Genomic DNA, 18,786 nt, shown 5'->3' with positions numbered 1-18,786 from the left:
GGGGCTTGCACTCTGCCTAGTGGGTTGGGCTTCTTTTTGACTCCTGGGTGAGTTCTCAGCTGTTCTCATATTAGCAGAACAAGTGTCAAAGTGCATATTTTGGGGGCTCTAAATCAACAGCTGCTCCATTCCAGAGGGGACACAAAGGTCAAACTTTCACAACCATCCCAAGGCAGCATTTGAGTAAGAAAAATGCTTTTGACACAGTCGGTCTTTTACTATGAACATACTTAATGCCACTTTGCTGTTCAGGCTAACTGAGGGATGAGAAAGGATTGGGCCTGAGATGACCACACTTTTCAAACATACAGCTGAGAAACGCATTAGAATGTCATATCCTAACACTTAAAAGGAGTCAGTAGACAAACCAATTTCATTTTAGAGCCGAATATTGTACGGTGGGTTTTCTTAGAAAGACACAGGAATTTGCTATGGGAATTCATTTCTGACTCCCCCTCCCCCACCAGCATTCAGACTCCTCTTCTTTTGAGGGACTTTATCTGTTTGAGAATTCTTTTGGGAGAAAATTTTGTATCACATCAGGGGCAGCTCCCATGAATTTTCAAATTGCTTGTCTAAAATTGCTTGTATTGTTTTTAACACTTGATTGGGAGCTGCCCAGAGTGGCTGGGGAAACTCAGCCAGATCGGCGGGGTATAAATAATATATTATTATTATTATTATTATTATTATTATTATTAATAATAATAATAAAAGCCAGGAACAAACGGAAATGGTGTCTAGTTAGTGCTTTCCCTTTTGCTTGGTTCCACACTTTGTGCTGTTCCACAGTGTTGTTATAGGTACATAAATTAAATAATCCCTGACTACTTTTCCTCTTTGTGAAGTGGGATATTGTCACAAATTTGCAATGGTGGCACAACAGTCTGACAATGAAAAACTGATGCAATGTTTTTTAACAGTTACTTATAGAAAATTCTGGACATAGTAAATTGCACTGTTTGGCAGCAGGAGAATTAGGCTGCAATTCTAAGCTTGCTAAGTGGAAACAACAGCCTTTGAAATCAATGGAAAATACTACAGGGTAAATGTGACAAGTTCTGACATGTCAAAACAATTTTATCTCCTCCTCCTTCCTCCATCTCTCAGAAACTTCATAACAAGCCTACATGCTTTTTAGGAGAGCCACCCTCTTGACACTTTAATGTACATTATATTTCTAGGAATAAAACATGCTTCTAATGTGAAGATAAAACATGAACCCTTATCTGTCTCTAGCAGCACAGTGAGTGCAAATCATACGTAAACCAATCTACATCTTATTTATTTAACCAAGAAAATAACTCATGCCAGACAAGTCAAACTGAACAGAATACTCAAGAAATTACAGCCTTAAGTGGCTGTTTCCTGATTTCTCATCGACAAACTGCCCACTAGAGTTATTGTTTTAGTGGAAAGGAAATCATTTACAATTTCACTTGTAAAGATTTTTGTCAAAACCCTCCTTCACTACACAGAAACTATTTGAAGGGATGTGATTATTTGGATTGCGAAGGAGGGAGCAGTTTGCATGACTCGATAACTGTAGCTTGCCATCCTTGAGAGGGGAATGTGCTCATGGCAACTTTGCTCCTCTGCTGTTTATTGCTGTGCTGAGGTAAGGCAAGGTTTCACTAAGGGTGTTAGTCTGTCCAAGGCCTCATGGTTAAGCTCACTAGCTGCAAGCTGTGGCCAACCATAGCTCAGCATGGCAGTTAAATGGCCCAGGGAGTAGCAAAGAGACTGTGAGCTCCATTCAAGAACACTCCATGCTCACATGGTCACATACCCTCCAACATTTATCTGAAGAAAATAGGGACATCCTACCATATCCTCCAACATGAAAATAGGGACATCTGCTCCTTAAGGTGGAATGGAAATGTCAACAGTTACGTCCCCCCTTGCCTCTCACCCCTTTTCAAACACCCTCACTTGTAGAGTGTTCTCTAAGTTGCCTCTCCTCTCCCCTTTCCTTGGGAATCTTATGAGCAGCTGCTGCCGCCGCCTGTGGTCTCTGAGCTGCCTCCTCTGCCCCAAAGAGAGGTGCCTCCTCACACCGCCCTACAGGGGCCTGGAAAGCAACCCCTGGCCAGCCCCAGAGGCACCATTCACCTGCGGAGCTTGTAGCCAGGGCTGCTGCAACAAACAGCTGTGCAAACCTTTGGGAGGCAGAGACGCAAGAGGAAGGGATGCAAGGAGGAGGAAGGGAAGGGAAGGGGGACAGATGCCAGTGTTGCCCACAGCACCCCAGAACATCATTCAAGGCACCCTAGTTTGCCACGGAACACTGGTTGAAAGCCACTGACTTAAACACCTAACTCTGTGCTACATTGTGATGTTAAGTGCTATATTAAAATTTAGTTGGGTGCTGCATCATACAAATGTGAAGGAGCAATTGGCTTTTCCATTATTAGAACTGTTTTCTCCAGTAGTTTTTTTTTAATATGTATCTTAATTTCTTTCGGTCTAAAGCTTATATATGAGCCTGCATGTAATTTCCCTCCTGATTTACTAAATCCAATCCCTTCAATTGCTTTTTGACTTTCTATATTTAGAAAGAGCAGACATGTTTTTATTACCACCTTGAGCAAAATATTGTCCTAATTTTTCAATCACTTAATCCACTGTGTGGATGGCTGCTCCCGGCAATTAAAATCCTCACAGCAGGATTATTCAACCTGTGGGGGGGGGAAGGCTCATTTAATTTCATCCTGCACAGGTTGTACAATGACAGTAAAGGTATTATTATTATTATTATTATTATTATTATTATTATTATTATTATTATTATGTTACTATTAAAACACCATGGCTATGCCAATGGTGCTTACTAGAATTCAAGGTATAAAATCAAAAAAGGGAAAGAAGAAAAATCAAGTGTTTTGGGGATGTTTTTACTGTATATATTTTTCAGCATGGTACTATAGTTACACAAACAAAAACCATGAACGAAGGCCTGGAAAGAACAACCAAGACAGGTACAATCTTCAGGAGAAGAGGACAACTCCAAAATATGGCAGGAGGATCAAGAAGGGCTGTGCCCACTCATATTATTTGGGCGTTGTCCCTGCTAAACTAGAAGATGTATGGAAAGCTATTGGTGCAGACAGATGTATTAAAACGTGCTAAGTAGTCAACGGAGGCCCATTCGCACTTGCCCTATGTCAGCTTGTACATGCTATCAACACCCAGAGACTGATACTTCCCCAAACTACAATGTGGTGTGTTCCAGATGTTTCTGGAAAAGACACCTTAGCTATCTTTTTTTAAAAAAATAAATCACCATTTTTGACATTGTAATCCTTATGAAAAGGAAGCAGGTTGATTGCCTGTATGAGCTCAGGGCCCGGAGCAAGGTGAAGCACATTTATCTTTTTTGAAGCACATTTCAAAAAAAATATTGGGATCCCATCCAATACCATTGTAATAAGCTTGACCTTCTGAGCTGCACATAACATAAAAGAAACTGTGGATCCCAGGCCAGCTCTTGTACTGGGTTAGATCAACAGAGCTTCAGCTTAAGTCATTTCACCTTTGAAGTCAATGAAACAGGTTTGATTCAGACCAGCTGAAGATCTGATTCCAATGTTCAGGAAATGTCTCTGTCTGCTTTGGAAAACTAAATCCAACATCCAACACCTGCAGCCTTCCAGATGGTAATTATTAAGGATCTCATGGGTGTTTCTCCCCCTGCTTCAAGATTAGTAACATAATAAACTAATAGTTTTCCTTCAGGCCAGTGTGCATATTGTGACTTCTTAGCACATGGACACCACCTTTAAGTTCAACAACTGTCATGTGTGGTTCATTGTCCATGTTCAGTGGTTAATTGAATATATTGGTTAGTTTTATCAAGACCATAATACTTCACTTTTCATATATGCATGGTGAAATAGAGAAAATCTCATTTAGTTGCTTAACTCCCAGCATTAATTTTTATAATGAAATGTTTTTAGAATGTTGGGTTATTTGATTGTTGTTAGCCGCCCTAAGCCCAGCTTCGGCTGGGGAGGGCGGGATATAAATAAAATTTATTATTATTATTATTATCATCTTGTTTATTTGGTTGCATGTTGATATGGGAATCTCATTTATTTGCTTAGCAGCTGCATATCAATCTTACTAGGTGAAGATATCCTCAGAAACAAGTAGTTCTGAGGTACTGAAATGAAAATAAGGTAGACATACCTCTTTGAGGAGAGAATTCCACCACTTGGGATAACACTGCCAAGAAGGCCATCCACTAAAAACTTTAATGTATGGGTGTGTACTTCTTAAATCTTTTTTAAAAAAATGAACTAGGTATATGGTTGCATTGCTTAGAAACTGAACTTTTACTTCTCTAGAAAAAGCATGCAGGCTAAACCTGTCTGATTCATCAGCTCAATTATCTCATTATTTTTGTGGATCTGGGCCTTGGATTTTTGGCAACGGATCCTAGCAACCCTGAGCTGTGCAGACCTATTGTACCTGTAAATTCTTGTGTAGCGTCTAGAGCTGTGACATCTGGCATATATCCCCACCCTCTTTTCTGGTTTATACACTCATTCACTCATTTCACTCCTGGCAATGAGTTTTCAACAGGGGACATAGTTTTGACTGAACAAAGGCTGGAGGGCTGGCAACGTTGGCTCCACCTACTGACTCACTCCCACTCATGCTGAGTCTGAGACACAGGCAAAGGACTTTTTAACTCCCTCGCTCATGCTAGGAACAGCAAAAGCTTGCCTGTAGGACAGCCCCCCCCCAACTGTTTCTGGACTACACCTCCCAATACCCCTGGCCATTGGCCATGTTGGCTGAGACAGATAGAAGTTAGGGCCCCACAATAACTGGAGGGTCACAGGCTCCTCAACCCAGAGGTAGGAAGAGGGTTGGGGAGCCTGGTGCCCTCCAGAAGTTACCTAGGCACCCCCATGTCTGTATCTCTTGCTTTGTATATGGGAAACAGCTGGGGTACACAAAGGGTGGTGGTGATTCTTCTCCTTTCAAAGCCTCTCTTGATGCAAGAGATGGGATTAAAAAACTTCTGTGCCTCAACTTCAGAAAAAGTGTCAGAGCTACATGAGAGTGCGCAGAGGCAATGCTATTCTGGTGAAGTCAGAAGGGAAGTGTGTGTGTGTGTGTGTGTGTGTGTGTGTGTGTGTGTGTGTTATGCAAAAAATAATGATGCAGGGAAAACTGTGAAGCCAGCTAATGCCTGTACATAAAAGGTAAAGGGACCCCTGACCATTAGGTCCAGTCGTGGCCGACTCTGGGGTTGCGGTGCTCATCTCACTTTATTGGCCAAGGGAGACGGTGTACAGCTTCCAGGTCATGTGGCCAGCATGACTAAGCTGCTTCTGGCGAACCAGAGCAGTGCACGGAAACGCTGTTTACCTGGCAGGAGCAGGGACCGAGCAACGGGAGCTCACCCTGTCACAGGAATTTGAACCGCCAACTTTTGATCGGCAAGTCCTAGGCTCTGTGGTCCCACCCGCGTCCCATGCCTGTACATAACTCCATCCTTATTTCAGACACTGTGATATATCAGCATATTTTGGTGTTTAGCTGGTGATTTATCACAATGCTGAAAACCATATATCTGCCAGACCTAGTTGTCATACCACTGAGATTTGGAATGTGTGCAATTAGATAACAAACTGGCATTTTTAATATAAGAGAGCAACCAAAGTGAAGAAAAACTATTTTCTCTAATTTTCAGTGTTATATCTACTTTTTATGTAAGGAAGTAGGTTAGTGCATCCTCTGACTCTTGTTCTCAATGAACCTAATAAACTGGGAACCCTCTGCTTAAATGTCTCTTATGAGTAACAAGAGATACTGAGAATAGGCAATTTTTTGCTGGATATTTGTGGACATCTAAACATGAGTCGCATAATTGCTCATAATGTAAACAATTATACTCAAATTCTAGTTTGCAAGAGGATTGCGCCAGAACAGGCCAAGATGGGTTGCTTGTCAGTCACTGGTGAAACAACTTGTATTCATGCTAGTCATTACCAGCGGCTGACTCACCATAGTAGATTTGAAATCCCCTAAGGATAGTAATTCTGGAAAGAACAGTCACTTCCTATCCAATAGAGTAGCAGACATATTTTATGTTATCATTTTAATTGTCATAGATCCTGAGGGGTGGAGGGAAGCATTCATGAACTAATAGCGATATATACAGTTATTCAGATCTGTACAAACAGCTCCAAAGAACCCAGGGTCAAAGCAGGTGATTCATTGAATGTGTGGGTTGCATTTAAATATTCCTTTGTCTTGTTCCCTAATTTTATTTCCTTTTAAAAATAACAGTGGAGGGGAAGGAAGGTGATCAGCATTTGACCATGAAATGGGGGGGGGGGGAATTTAACACTTTCCCACCTACGCTGTGCTTTCAATGAAAATCACCCACCCCACCCTCCCAACTGCAAAAGAAATATGGCAGTGGGTAACCCTGAAACGGGATGCGGGTGGCGCTGTGGGTTAAACCACAGAGCCTAGGACTTGCCGATCAGAAGGTCGGTGGTTTGAATCCCCGCAACGGAGTGAGCTCCCGTTGCTTGGTCCCTGCTCCTGCCAACCTAGCAGTTCAAAAGCACGTCAAAGTGCAAGTAGATAAATAGGTACCACTCCGGCGGGAAGGTAAACGGCGTTTCTGTGTGCTGCTCTGGTTTGCCAGAGGCAGCTTAGTCATGCTGGCCACATGACCCGGAAGCTGTATGCCAGCTCCCTTGGCCAACAGAGCGAGATGAGCGCCGCAACCCCAGAGTCAGTCACGACTGGACCTAATGGTCAGGGGTCCCTTTACCTTTAACCCTGAAACAAGATTATGAAGGAACAAGGGTCCAGGAGCTTGAAGCTACATGGCTGAGCTTCTGAAAAAAAAGAAATTATTATACGTCTGCTGTGAATGGATGTACCAGTGGAAAGGTGCAAATGAAGCATTAAACATAAATTTTAAAAAGCTCTGATAACACACTATCCTGGTGAGAGGGCTTCTCTATTACATGCAAAACCCTAACAGAGAATCAGATCTATGAAAGATTTATCACGACAAAAAATAATTACGTGAGGGACGTGTTGCAGCCGCTTTCTGGTTGTGCTTCAGGACTCCACTCAAGAGATGCATATACACCTTAACTATTTAGAATTTTTTGAGACGCTCCAAGGGGTGTGGTGGTATCTTATTTTTAGGGAGGGATGCTGACTTGAGTAGCAATCCCAGCCATGTCTGCTTAGAAGCAAGTCCCACTGAATTCAGTGGGGTTTACTCCCAGTTAAGAAAGCTTCGGATTGCAGCTTTAGCCATTATTAGAGGGAAGTAAAAGACCACTATTCAAGAACAATCACTGGAGGATTTGCACATCTTTAATGGAGAACAAGCTTTTTCATGGCAGAAGTTGAAAATGACCGCTCCCCACTTAAAACGGGGGGCGCCCTTTGCGTGGACGCGTGCAGCCCCTAGATCTGAAGCGGCACCAACAGCATAGGCTTGGCTTTGCCTTCCCCCAGGTGGGATACCTGAAGGTCTCCGCCTACCTCAGTCAGTTGTCCAATCCCACCTAGGGGGAAGTGTTGCCAAGGAGACCAGGTCAGGTCCAGACACTCTTAGGACACCTCAACTTTGCATGCAGGGTTATCTCGCCCGGTCGCGCCTTTTGCGCACGCCTAGCCCGTCTCCCGGCTGGCGGTGTTGCCCCCCATCACCACATCAGGGTCACCCACACCATAAGGGAAGACCTCAAAATATGGCTAACCTTCCTGGAAAGTTACAATGGGGTGTCCTTCTGGCAAGATTGGCTGCTGCCTAAGGAACAGCTACAGGTGCACTCTGACGCCTCTGGTCGCTTTGGCTTCGGCGTCTACTTCAGGGGTCACTGGTGCGCGCAGCCTTGGCCGACATCTTGGCACGAGGAGGGCATTACACGTGATTTAACTTTTCTTGAGTTCTTCCCAATCCTAGTGGCTCTCCGTGTTTGGGGGCACCTCCTGAAGGACACCAGGGTGTGCTTCTGGTCGGACAACCAGGCGGTGGTAAGAATCATTGCAAAGCAATCCGCAAAATCCAACAGGGTAATTCGCGTGCTCTGTCTCTTCGTGCTGGAATGTCTGAAAGGTAACATCTCCTTTTCTGCGCGGTTCATCCCGGGCCTCAATAACGACATTGCAGATGCCCTGTCTCGCTTTCAGATGGAGCGCTTTCGCGACCTAGCACCCGAGGCCGATCAACTCCCAGAAGCCTTTCCGGAGGACCTCTGGGAAATTGGACGGGAGAAGTGACAGCAGGAGTTCTGAGCGCCCATGCACCATCAACGCTGCGGTCCTACACCAGAGCATGGTCCCAATTCGAGGGGTTCAGAGATAAGTTTGGCTTACGACGCAGGCATACAGCTAAGGAGTCTGATGTTCTAAAATATTTGGTTCACCTAAAGCGTAGGGGCATGGCCCTTAAAACCATCAGCCTGCACAAGGCCGCTATCTCATTCAGCAACTGTTTTTGGCTCCCAGACCCCTGTAACACTTTCCACGTAAGGAAGCTTATTGCAGGGTGGCGTCGCTCCCACCCGCCCATTCCAGATAAGAGGAGGCCAGTAACCATAGAGATCCTCCGGCTGATATGGGATGCGCTCCCCAGTATTTGCTGGTCCAATTATGAGGTCAGGCTCTTCAGGGCAGCCTTCTCCCTGGCCTTCTTTGGTGTGCTCCGTATTGGGGAGTGCATAGGGGGCACATTGTCACCTCCTCGCAGGGGCTTGTCTGTGGCTGATATTAACCTTGACAGGCACATGATACAGGTCAAAATCCGAGCCTCCAAAACCAATCAACTAGGTAGGGGTTCCACGCTAAGTCTAGCCTCCTCCCCGCACACTGGACCATGCCCTGTCGCGGACACACGCAAATTCCTGAAGGTACGTCCTCAGGGACCAGGCCCTCTCCTCATTCATGCATCAGGCCGCCCCATGACCCGTTGCCAATTTGTCTCAATATTGCGTAAGGCCATCCACGCTTGTGGAGGTGACCCGGCACAATTTTCCGGGCATTCCTTTCGTATCGGTGCAGCAACCACGGCAGCTGCAAGCGGTCTCCCGGCAGAACACATAAAGACAATGGGGCGGTGGCGTTCAGCTGCCTTCAAAGGCTACATTAGATACAACCAGCAGGCTCTGACAGATACCATATAATCCTTTCTTGCAGGCTCAACCCCCAAACATGTATGGATCTTCGGCCACAGCATAGTGCATTGGGCGGCCGTCCATACCACCACTGGTCCAGACGGAGAACATCTGGGTCTGCAGCCAAAGATCTCCATTTCCTGGTTCGGCCAACGTGGAATGCGATGGGATGCCCTGCTCCCTCGGTTGCGTCACAAACTTGCGTTCCGCCACCCGCCAAACGCGGTTGTGCTCCACCTTGGCGAAAATGACTTGGTCGTGCAAAAAAGCATAATTCTGATCAAAACAGCGATCGCGGACCTGGAAAGCGTACATGCCGCTCACCCCAACATCACAATTTTCTGGTCCGAACTTCTGCCACGCTTGCAGTGGCGTGGCAACATCAAACCCACTAGACTTAATTACACCATTGAAAAGATCAATAGGGCAGTGCGCTCTGCAATCACTCGCATGGGAGGTCGAGTTGTGAAACACCCCAACATTAAAGTTTACATGCAGGAGCTATTTCGGCCCGATGGCGTGCACCTGTCGGATCTTGGTAACGAGCGTTGGCTGAGCAACATCAGGCATGGCCTGATTGACTGGTTGGAGGATGGCAAAGGCACTTTTCAGATGTAGGTAGTCTTGGCGGCGAGACCGCAATCTTTGCGGTCTCGGGTGGCGGTATCAGGCCTTGGGCGGAATCCTTTAGTCCATCTTCCTCTTTGCAGCGGCGATACCAGGGTTCCCCGTTAAAGGGGTTTTTGAAGGGAGGCTTTGGCCGTACGCCGAAAGGTCGTCATTGCTCTCCCCTGCGGCGGCGGCGTAACGGGGGCGGCTATCTCTGCTTGAACATATGTTCTCCAGAGCCAGCCCATCCCCCCCCCCACACTGGATAACCCTGATGCTCCCTAGGTCCCCGGCTGGGGACTGGGGAGGGAGAACGCCCAATGCCTGAGCCAAGGTCTACCCACATTTGAAATTTAATAAAGTTGTGGCCAATTTAATCCTATAGCACGTTGTCTTGAGTCGTTATTCCACATGACGGGGGGACCGCGCGGGATCTGGGGACTCCGCCTGTCCACACAATAAGGAATGCTATGACATAAGACGCTATTTAAGGGCTAGTGACAATTGTTCAGGATATATATCACAAGCTGAGAGTCTATATAACTGCCTGGCCCTATGTGCATTCATTCAGAAATAACTCCTTATGCACTGGCCGTGCCTTACTCTCAAGTAAGAGTGTACAGGTCTGCAGCCTAAATTTAGGCTTTGGGTCTTAAGGAATGTATACACGAGAGTCTGTACAACTCAGCCAGAGGCCAACTTCTCAAAACACTTTGTCACTGCAGGCTGCACTTGTGTTTCAAACATTCGTTTCAACAAGGCTTGCACCAGAGAATTCCCCGCAGCACTGTGGGAAAGGTATCTACAATCTCAAGATGTCATGCACTTGGGCCTCTTGGGTGCTCAAGTGGAAGAAATGAAAAGCAAATCCTAAAGAAAGGGCTCAGAAGGCATCCTTGCTTGTTTCTAACTATTGAATTTCAACAATGCTCAGGAGTTGCCGTATTATGTGGCCAGGATTTAGAACACCAGAAGTATAAAGGGCTGCCCTTAAGAGTTTCTATTACTGCTGCGTACATTTGAGAAAGTTACAGTTTCATTCTCTATAATTACTCTTCCAGGCCCAGGCACTGTTGAAAATACTACAGTTTAAGAACAATTGCTTTCTTAGTCCACATATAACTTACAGGCAAAATAACCACCCAAGAGCAACATAAAAATAGTTTTGGCAAATATGTAATGGGCTCATGAGAAAAATTACACTTACACTTATTTGTGGAAAAACAATGTGGGAAATCTGGACTTTTATAAAAGCGAGGTGGGGAGGGGGGGGGAAAGAGGAGTGGTGTTTAGGGACATTGAGGCAAGAACACAAAACGAGTAGTATTATGTCGGGATGGTGTTAAAGAAAACATTCCTCAGCTAAAGATGACATTTAAAGCAATCATTTGAAGGAAACTCTCGCTGGGTATAATTAAGCAACTCTGCACCATCTAGATTGTGAAAGGTACGGTAACTATAATAATTATATTTCTACTGCTCCTAACCATTCATTTTGGACTGGCGCAACATGGCTTTATTTTCCCCCATAACCCATTTCACCTTCCACACCTATTAAAAAATACCATGTTTATGGGTCTTTGGAGTGCTTGCAAGGAAATCCAAAGGTCTGATTTTGCTGCTGAATGGCTTTAGAGTTTCAGCTCAGAGGAGGTGAGGCTCACTTGTGCATGGTATTGCATGCATGAGCACAGTTCTTGGGTTGGGGGGGGTTAGGCATGAATTGGGCTTGCAATAGATGTGCACTGACACACGGTTGATGTACACAGGCAGAAATACATGGTGGAGGAACCAGATGTTACTGCACACTTAAGCTATGACAGAAAGCAACAGCTCCCTGTCTCTTCATACTATCCCCACTGTTGCATATAATGACTCCGAATGTATGGCATGATGTGATAGATATCACAGAGTTGGAGAGGGCCTTGAGGACCAAGTTAGAGCATTCTCAAAAGATGGATGATCGGCCTTTGTTTCAATACTTCTGGTGAGCCGCTTCCTAGGTAATTTATTTCATTGTAGAACTGCACTAACTACTAAAGTGCTACCTTGGGTTACATACGCTTGAGGTTACATACACTTCAGGTTACAGACTCTGCTAACCCAGAAATAGTGCTTTAGGTTAAGAACTTTGCTTCAGGATGAGAACAGAAATCGTGCTCCAGCGGCGTGGCGGCAGCAGGAGGCCCCATTAGCTAAAGTGGTACCTCAGGTTAAGAACGGTTTCAGGTTAAGAATGGACCTCCGGACCGAATTAAGTACTTAACCCGAGGTACCACTGTAAATGTTTCTCCTAACCTTCAACAGAAATCTATCCTCTTGTACCTTAAGACCATTAGCCCTGTCCCCTTTTCCAGTAACCCAGGACAAGAATTTACATTTTCTGAAGCAACCACTGATTATGTTCTTTGCATCCAAAATGCCAGTAACCTCACACACATTAGCTGGTAAAGTATTCTTTAGAGCAATACTTCCAAAGTAGTATCACGAGGGAAACTAGCATCTCAAAACCTGTTTTTGGGTGTCCATCATTTAGTTTGGCTGTTGCCAGGTTCACCCTTCCTGCTATTTGGCTTTTGTCTGTTTAAAGTTGCCTATATTACAAGTTGGTCGTTCTAGCTTGTATAAATTTTGTTAATTGTATTTCTGCTTTATCAAGGCTTAGATCACATGGCTGTTATCTTAATCATATGGTATGCTGTGTACATTTAGTAGAAGAACAGGAAATAAATAAGGAAGTACTGTATCACTATCATCTCCAACAGCAGCTGGTAATACGCATGCTGGTAATACGCATCTGGAAGCTTAAGGATGACAATGGAGGCGATCATCATCCCATGTTCTTCGTTCCAGCATTCAGAGGTACAATGCCTATGAATATTGTAGGGTCTCAGGCTCACCTTCCTAAGTTGTCAGTTGACAAGAAAAAAAATAGCCTGGCCTGCTCTTAAGCCTTTAACTTGGGCCCCTGTATCTTCACAGCATGAGCCCAAAAGTGACACTTCAGGCCTTTATCTGACCTTCAGGACTTTCTCCTGACCCTACCTCCTCCCCACTCTGCACCCCTCATCAACACAGCTCTGTGCCTAGAGTGCTTTACCCTACCTGGAAAGGGTCTTGAACTGTGGTAATGCTTATTGCTTGCCTGAATGGAGGCTAGAGGGTGAGTGGGTATACACACGTGTATAGAAACCTCTGCTATTGCATGACTGGAATATAGCTCATTTCATGAAGGTAGCCTTCAAACCATTGCTCCTCCCACTTTAGCTTCTGGCCATGCCCATTTTTATATCAGGTTAAACCCAGCACTAGCATGAAGCCACTAGAAGGTTGTCCATGAGGGCTCTACAGCCATGCTTTCACCTTGATTTCGTGTGAAGCTGATCACAGAATGGGGTTAATAAATATGAACATTTGATGACGTCTGGATGTTATGCTGCTGTTAAAGGCAAAGTTTCAAGGACTATTTCAAAGCTGTCTATATCAACCATAAAGTGATATGAAAGTGTGTATCTGGCATCAAATGTTCAACACTTTATTTACAACCCAATTTTGAATGTGAGATAGAAGGGGGAGGGGGAGATATTCCAGAACTATTGAAAAAGGTTTTTGAAAATGCGGAGTAAAAGGTAACAAATTTATGGGAATTTAATGAAGGGAACTAAATGGATAAATTGACTAAAGGGTTGCTAAAAAAATTTTAAAATAAGGATGCAGCGAAAGGGAGGTAAGGGGAAGTCGATTGAAAGAAGTTACAAGAAAATAAGATTATGAATTTATTTATGTTTGATTTGTTTATGTTTGTATTTTGTGATGTGTTTGTTTTTTAATTATGTGTTTTAAAAACTGAATAAAAATTATTATAAAAAAAAAAAATGAAAATGCGGAGTAAAAGGAAGGCACTCCATGGCATTTGTGTTTCAGAATCTCTCAAATGGTGACAGCCTCTGAATATATATGATGTTTATATAAGAACAAAGTCAAAACCCTTTTTCAAAACATTTTACTTACATATGCAAAAATAGTGCCGCCTAACTGTCTGGTGGTTGAACAAAATAAACAATTTGCCCTAATAAAACTGAAGTCCTGCACATCTCTTTAACAATCTGCAAATAAATCTTTCATAGGTGAGGTTAGAGGTTTCTCATAAAGAGCCACTGATTCATAACTACCACCGCACCATTCCCTTTAAAAAAAAGAAAAAAAAGAAGACCTCTCCTTTTACTTCTTGCTGCCAGGATCTCAGTAGTTTTCTGACCTAGAGCTTTTTCCAGCCACTCGCTGTAGCTTGCAGAGGACTTCGTTGATAATAGCTGCTTTGCTACGCAATATAGCAACATCAGCCAATCAGAGGTGATTAATGGAATGTGGACCTCACCAAATTTACGGCCAGAAGCTGCCACTTAGTCTCTGGGACCAGGAAATGGTAGTTCTTAGAAATTCCATAGCTTGGTGGTACGGCACAAGAGCTTAATCCCAAATTCAATCTCCAGTTGAAAAATATTTCAGGCAACACAGCATGAAAATACTGTTCGGTGCAATCTCAGTCAAATGGAGTAATGCCAAACCAGATGGACAATGGCCTGACTCAGTTAAAGGCAGCTTCATCTGGCTTCTGCTAGCAGTTGCCTACCCACTTCAGTTCCCTAGGGAAACCTTCTTACCCTTACATGTTGTTGTTGTTGTTTAGTCGTTTAGTCGTGTCCGACTCTTCGTAACCCCATGGACCACAGCACGCCAGGCACTTCTGTCTTCCACTGCCTCCCGCAGTTTGGTCAAACTCATGCTGGTAGCTTTGAGAACACTGTCCAGCCATCTCGTCCTCTGTCATCCCCTTCTCCTTGTGCCCTCAATCTTTCCCAACCTGAGGGTTTTTTCCAGGGAGTCTTCTCTTCTCATGAGGTGGCCAAAGTATTGGAGCCTCAGCTTCACGATCTGTCCTTCCAATGAGCACTCAGGGCTAATTTCCTTAAGAATGGAGAGGTTTGATCTTCTTGCAGTCCATGGAACTCTCAAGAGTCTCCTCCAGCACTATAATTCAAAAGCATCAATTCTTCGGTGATCAGCCTTTTTTATGGTCCAGCTCTCACTTCCATACATCACTACTGGGAAAACCATAGCTTTAACTATATGGACCTTTGTTACATAGCCTGACTGAAAACAAAAGAACCTCAAAAAGCTTGCCTCTGTGGTCACCTGGACATGAACATTCCTTGTCATGGAGAATGAAGTGAATGTATACCTTCCCATTTGATTTGTACCTTTCTGCTTACCTGATGGGAAAATATGGCTTGTATGGTTTGAAGCCTGTGCTTAAGCCAGCTATTAAGTACTACTTTTCAAGGATACTAACATTTATTGCACACTCACGCAGTGCTAATGGACTATTAAATACATATTTACTAGGAATTAAAAACTAATTTGTCCTCGTTAGCTTTTCAAGAACGCAAACAGTATTGAAGGTGCCTAATGTGTTCACAAATTAACCAAGACTGACAGGGCAATCCTATACTCAAGTAATTCCCTCTGAGACGCTATGGGATTTTTCAGAAGCCTCATTACACTAGCAGAATACCCAAGCCATGACAAGTATGCTGGTGGCACTCCACCGATATGCTGGTGGAAGATGTTCTGCTGGTGTAGCTGTTCGACTGGCATATCTTGACAGGCAGAACAGCCAGAGAAGGCTTGAGTCATGGGCATGATGAAGACAGTACAGGAGAGGAGAACCCATAAGCCATACTCATATTCTGTGCTTCCCCATATCACATTTCTGCTCATTTTGATAGCGGACCTGGTACAAGGAATCTCATTTCCATTGGTTGCAATGGGAGGGGGGAAATTAGAAAATAGCTGCCCCTGTCATTATGACCACCCTGCCCATTTGATCACAACAAAGCATAGGCTATAGGATATAGTGTAGCTTAGCACCCAATCACAGCACTCCACCACAAGCCTATAAACCCCACGTAGGAAGTTGAAAACTCTAATGATAAGGCCTTGGTGCAGGACTCAGACTCTGGCACACCTAAAGAGCTCTGAATGGGGGAAGAACAATGAGGAATAGGTGCTCTGCATAAAAAGAGAGCAGTTTTGTCTGATGAACTATATTTGTATAAATGAACTATATGAATGACCAGAATGAATGGATGCATGAGAAGAAACCACATTCATTAACAGAGCTGTGTGCAAAACAAAAATGTAAATGTAGTTGTTAATTAAAATGTAAGTTAAATCTAATTAACTGGTCATGATGGTGATGCTGCTGGTGAACAGTCCAAGTCCATATTCACCAAGGGCAAAGGGTCTCACGTCTCTGAAGATTTAAAAACACTTTCGTGTTAATTCCTAGGGAAAACACTGTCTTGGAATGTATAATAGTGACTGAGCAGGGGAAAGCTACTGACTAATTCTTGGAAGCCTCTGTAGAGTCATAGTCCTGGTGTATTGAAAAACAAGATTCCTGGCTTCCATAAGAGACTCTGAACCATCCCAAATAATGGGACCAAATTCACCAAATGCTCAGTTCCCATGATCTGTGTATAAATGATTGATGGTCTGTAATAACGTCCTGCAGTGCCAGCCCAAGGCATGTTTGCTGAGGCAAAGGGCAGGATAGTGCCCACTCTCCATCCATGTACTGAAGATAACTGAGCAAGCAGCTGACTCTTGCTTCAGCAATGGGATACCATCCTCAACCGCATCCTGCGAAGCAGTTTTGGTTTAGGGGGCTGAGGACAGGACATGTTGCATATATAGCTCTGTTCTTCCGAAGAGGAGAATGGCTAAGGCGATCTGGAGGAACAGCCTGGTGTCTGTTATGTTAAGCAGTTGCTTCACTCTGCCTACTGGTAGGACCTGATGTCCTCCCAAATGAAGAAGTTTTTTTATTATTATTATATAAAAAACAACATTTTTCTTTGCCTTCCTGAATTTGATCTGGGTATGTGCCCATGGAACTCTCTATGCAACAGGTTCACATCTGATCTCGAAGGGATCTCTTCTAACAGCTGGTATGTGTTTCATCACTCTGACATAGCAGATTGGGGCATCATGGATATATTCACAAGCAAACAGCAGCCAAATGACACCGTAACTGTGTCACAGTTTGAAATAGTAATTCACTGTTAAAACCGACATTCAAAATGCATTTCATAACCTAATAAAAAGAGCACTTTTATGAACATTTATAAAGGAAGTACTGACGGGTAACTTTAAAACTGTCAGGCTCGAACAAGAGATTACAAGTGCACAATAATTTGCAGTTTCAGAGTCTGCTTCTGAATTCTTCCACCTACTGCCGGAATTCATTCATCCCATATGTAGGTAGGGAGATTAAAAAAAAATAATACATAAACTTATTTTGTAATCAAAATAACACCAAGAGCAGTTCCTTTAAAAACAAAAACAAAAAACCACTGAGAATCTTGAAAATTATTGATGAGCCATGAGATTTCACTGTTCATTTTAAAGGCGTAGCATAACAAAGGGGGACGATAAATTTTGGGTTTTAGTCCTTAGGGGGTTTTTTGTCCAGTATATAAAAATGTCTTCTTTATCTGCGGACATTACAAAAACATATAGAATAATAAATGATTTACTCCATAAAGATTAATGGGATTTCACTGTTGGCTGAGACCTGAAGCCACCAATACAGAAACTGTTCCCACACCCAATAATTTGCAAGGGGAAAGTGGCAAGTGGAAGAGAAGGCTTAACCCATTCTGTAGCCGTTGATTTTCCTCTGGCAATGCCCAGCTTCTCCAAGGCCATTCCTACACCTTTCAACACACCCACATAAACACAGTCCTCTGCCAAGCTGACTTCTGTTCTAGCTGAGGGAGAAATTGGCAGGTAGAAGGGGGTTTGTAACCCGTTCTTCCATCTACTCTCTGGCACACATCTTGATTTTTTCGAAGATTCGAGCTTTGTTGTACCATACCCAAAGGCTATATTGTCTTTTCTAGTTGTGGATATCACCTCCATTGCATCACTCACCATTGTTTAGTCTGTTCATCGGTGAGCAATGAGATGTGGTTTTCCACTATGGCATGACACCAACGATTTTGTTCTGCGCTGTCATAGGCTGGAAATGCCCCCAGCAGAGGTGAGTTAAACCGTGCCTTAGACCCCAATTATTTCAGAGCAGGGCAGAATGCCTCAATGCAGCCGGATCATGCTCCATCTGTTTCTAATCCATGGGGATAGGGAACTTTATTTAAAGGATGTTCAGATGCCCAGAAAGCGACCACAAGAATAAAGCTGTGTTTCAGTTCCTTCCTCTCCTTGTAGGAGCAGCTGTTGTAGCTTCTCACTAGGAATGACGTTCTTTGCCCCAATCACTTGGCTGCAGCAATGTTTGAAGGTAATAATGATGATGATAATTATTATTAAGCATCTAAGTAATTACACACTGTACACAGCAGCAAAAAAAAAAAAAAAAAGTTGTATGTTAACTGTTTAAGGGAAGTTTTAAAAGAAATGAAAGCAGGGAAATTATTCAAGAAAGAGAACTGTCAATACTGAAAGGAAAAAAGTGTGTAAATTAATCTGCAAACAAGTATTATAGAGGGAAAGCATAATCTAAAACATTTTTTTTTAAAAGTTGCCTCTTAAAAAAACAACAATGGAGGATGAGCAAGAGAAGCCTGAATTTCTATCAGGTCATGAATTCAATAGTTATAATACAGCCAAAGAAAAAGAGCAATGGTGAGATAATGAGAGAGAGAAACAATTTGTTGGAAAGTTGAAAAATGTATGCCTTTTCAGCCAAATTTCTAAGAGGAACAGGAAGTCCTAAATATTATTAGTTTATTAATAACCGTGTTTCCTTCTGTAAGTGTCTGATGACTTCTGTTTCAGTGTATCTGAAGAAGTGTGCATGCACACAAAAGCTTATACCTAAAATTCAGTTGGTCTCTAAGATGCTACTTTTTAATTTTTAAATTCTTTTAGAAGGATTCTTTTAAAGACTTTTAGATCATATAACTTTTTTGGTTCTTTTAAGGCAGTT

General features: G+C 43.4%; 1 protein-coding gene across 9 annotated transcripts in view; it reads right to left on the bottom strand.

The window, feature by feature from the left end:
* NRG1 (neuregulin 1) overlaps positions 1 to 18,786 on the bottom strand; it is a 512,253-nt gene that overhangs the window by 233,410 nt on the left and 260,057 nt on the right. The window lies entirely within an intron of this gene.

This window comes from Podarcis erhardii (assembly GCF_964252035.2).
Source record: "Podarcis erhardii genome assembly, chromosome: 17".
Taxonomy (NCBI): Eukaryota; Metazoa; Chordata; class Lepidosauria; order Squamata; family Lacertidae; genus Podarcis; species Podarcis erhardii.
The sequence above is the reverse complement of the archived record's forward strand: the minus strand, read 5'-3'. Positions and strand labels throughout refer to the sequence as shown.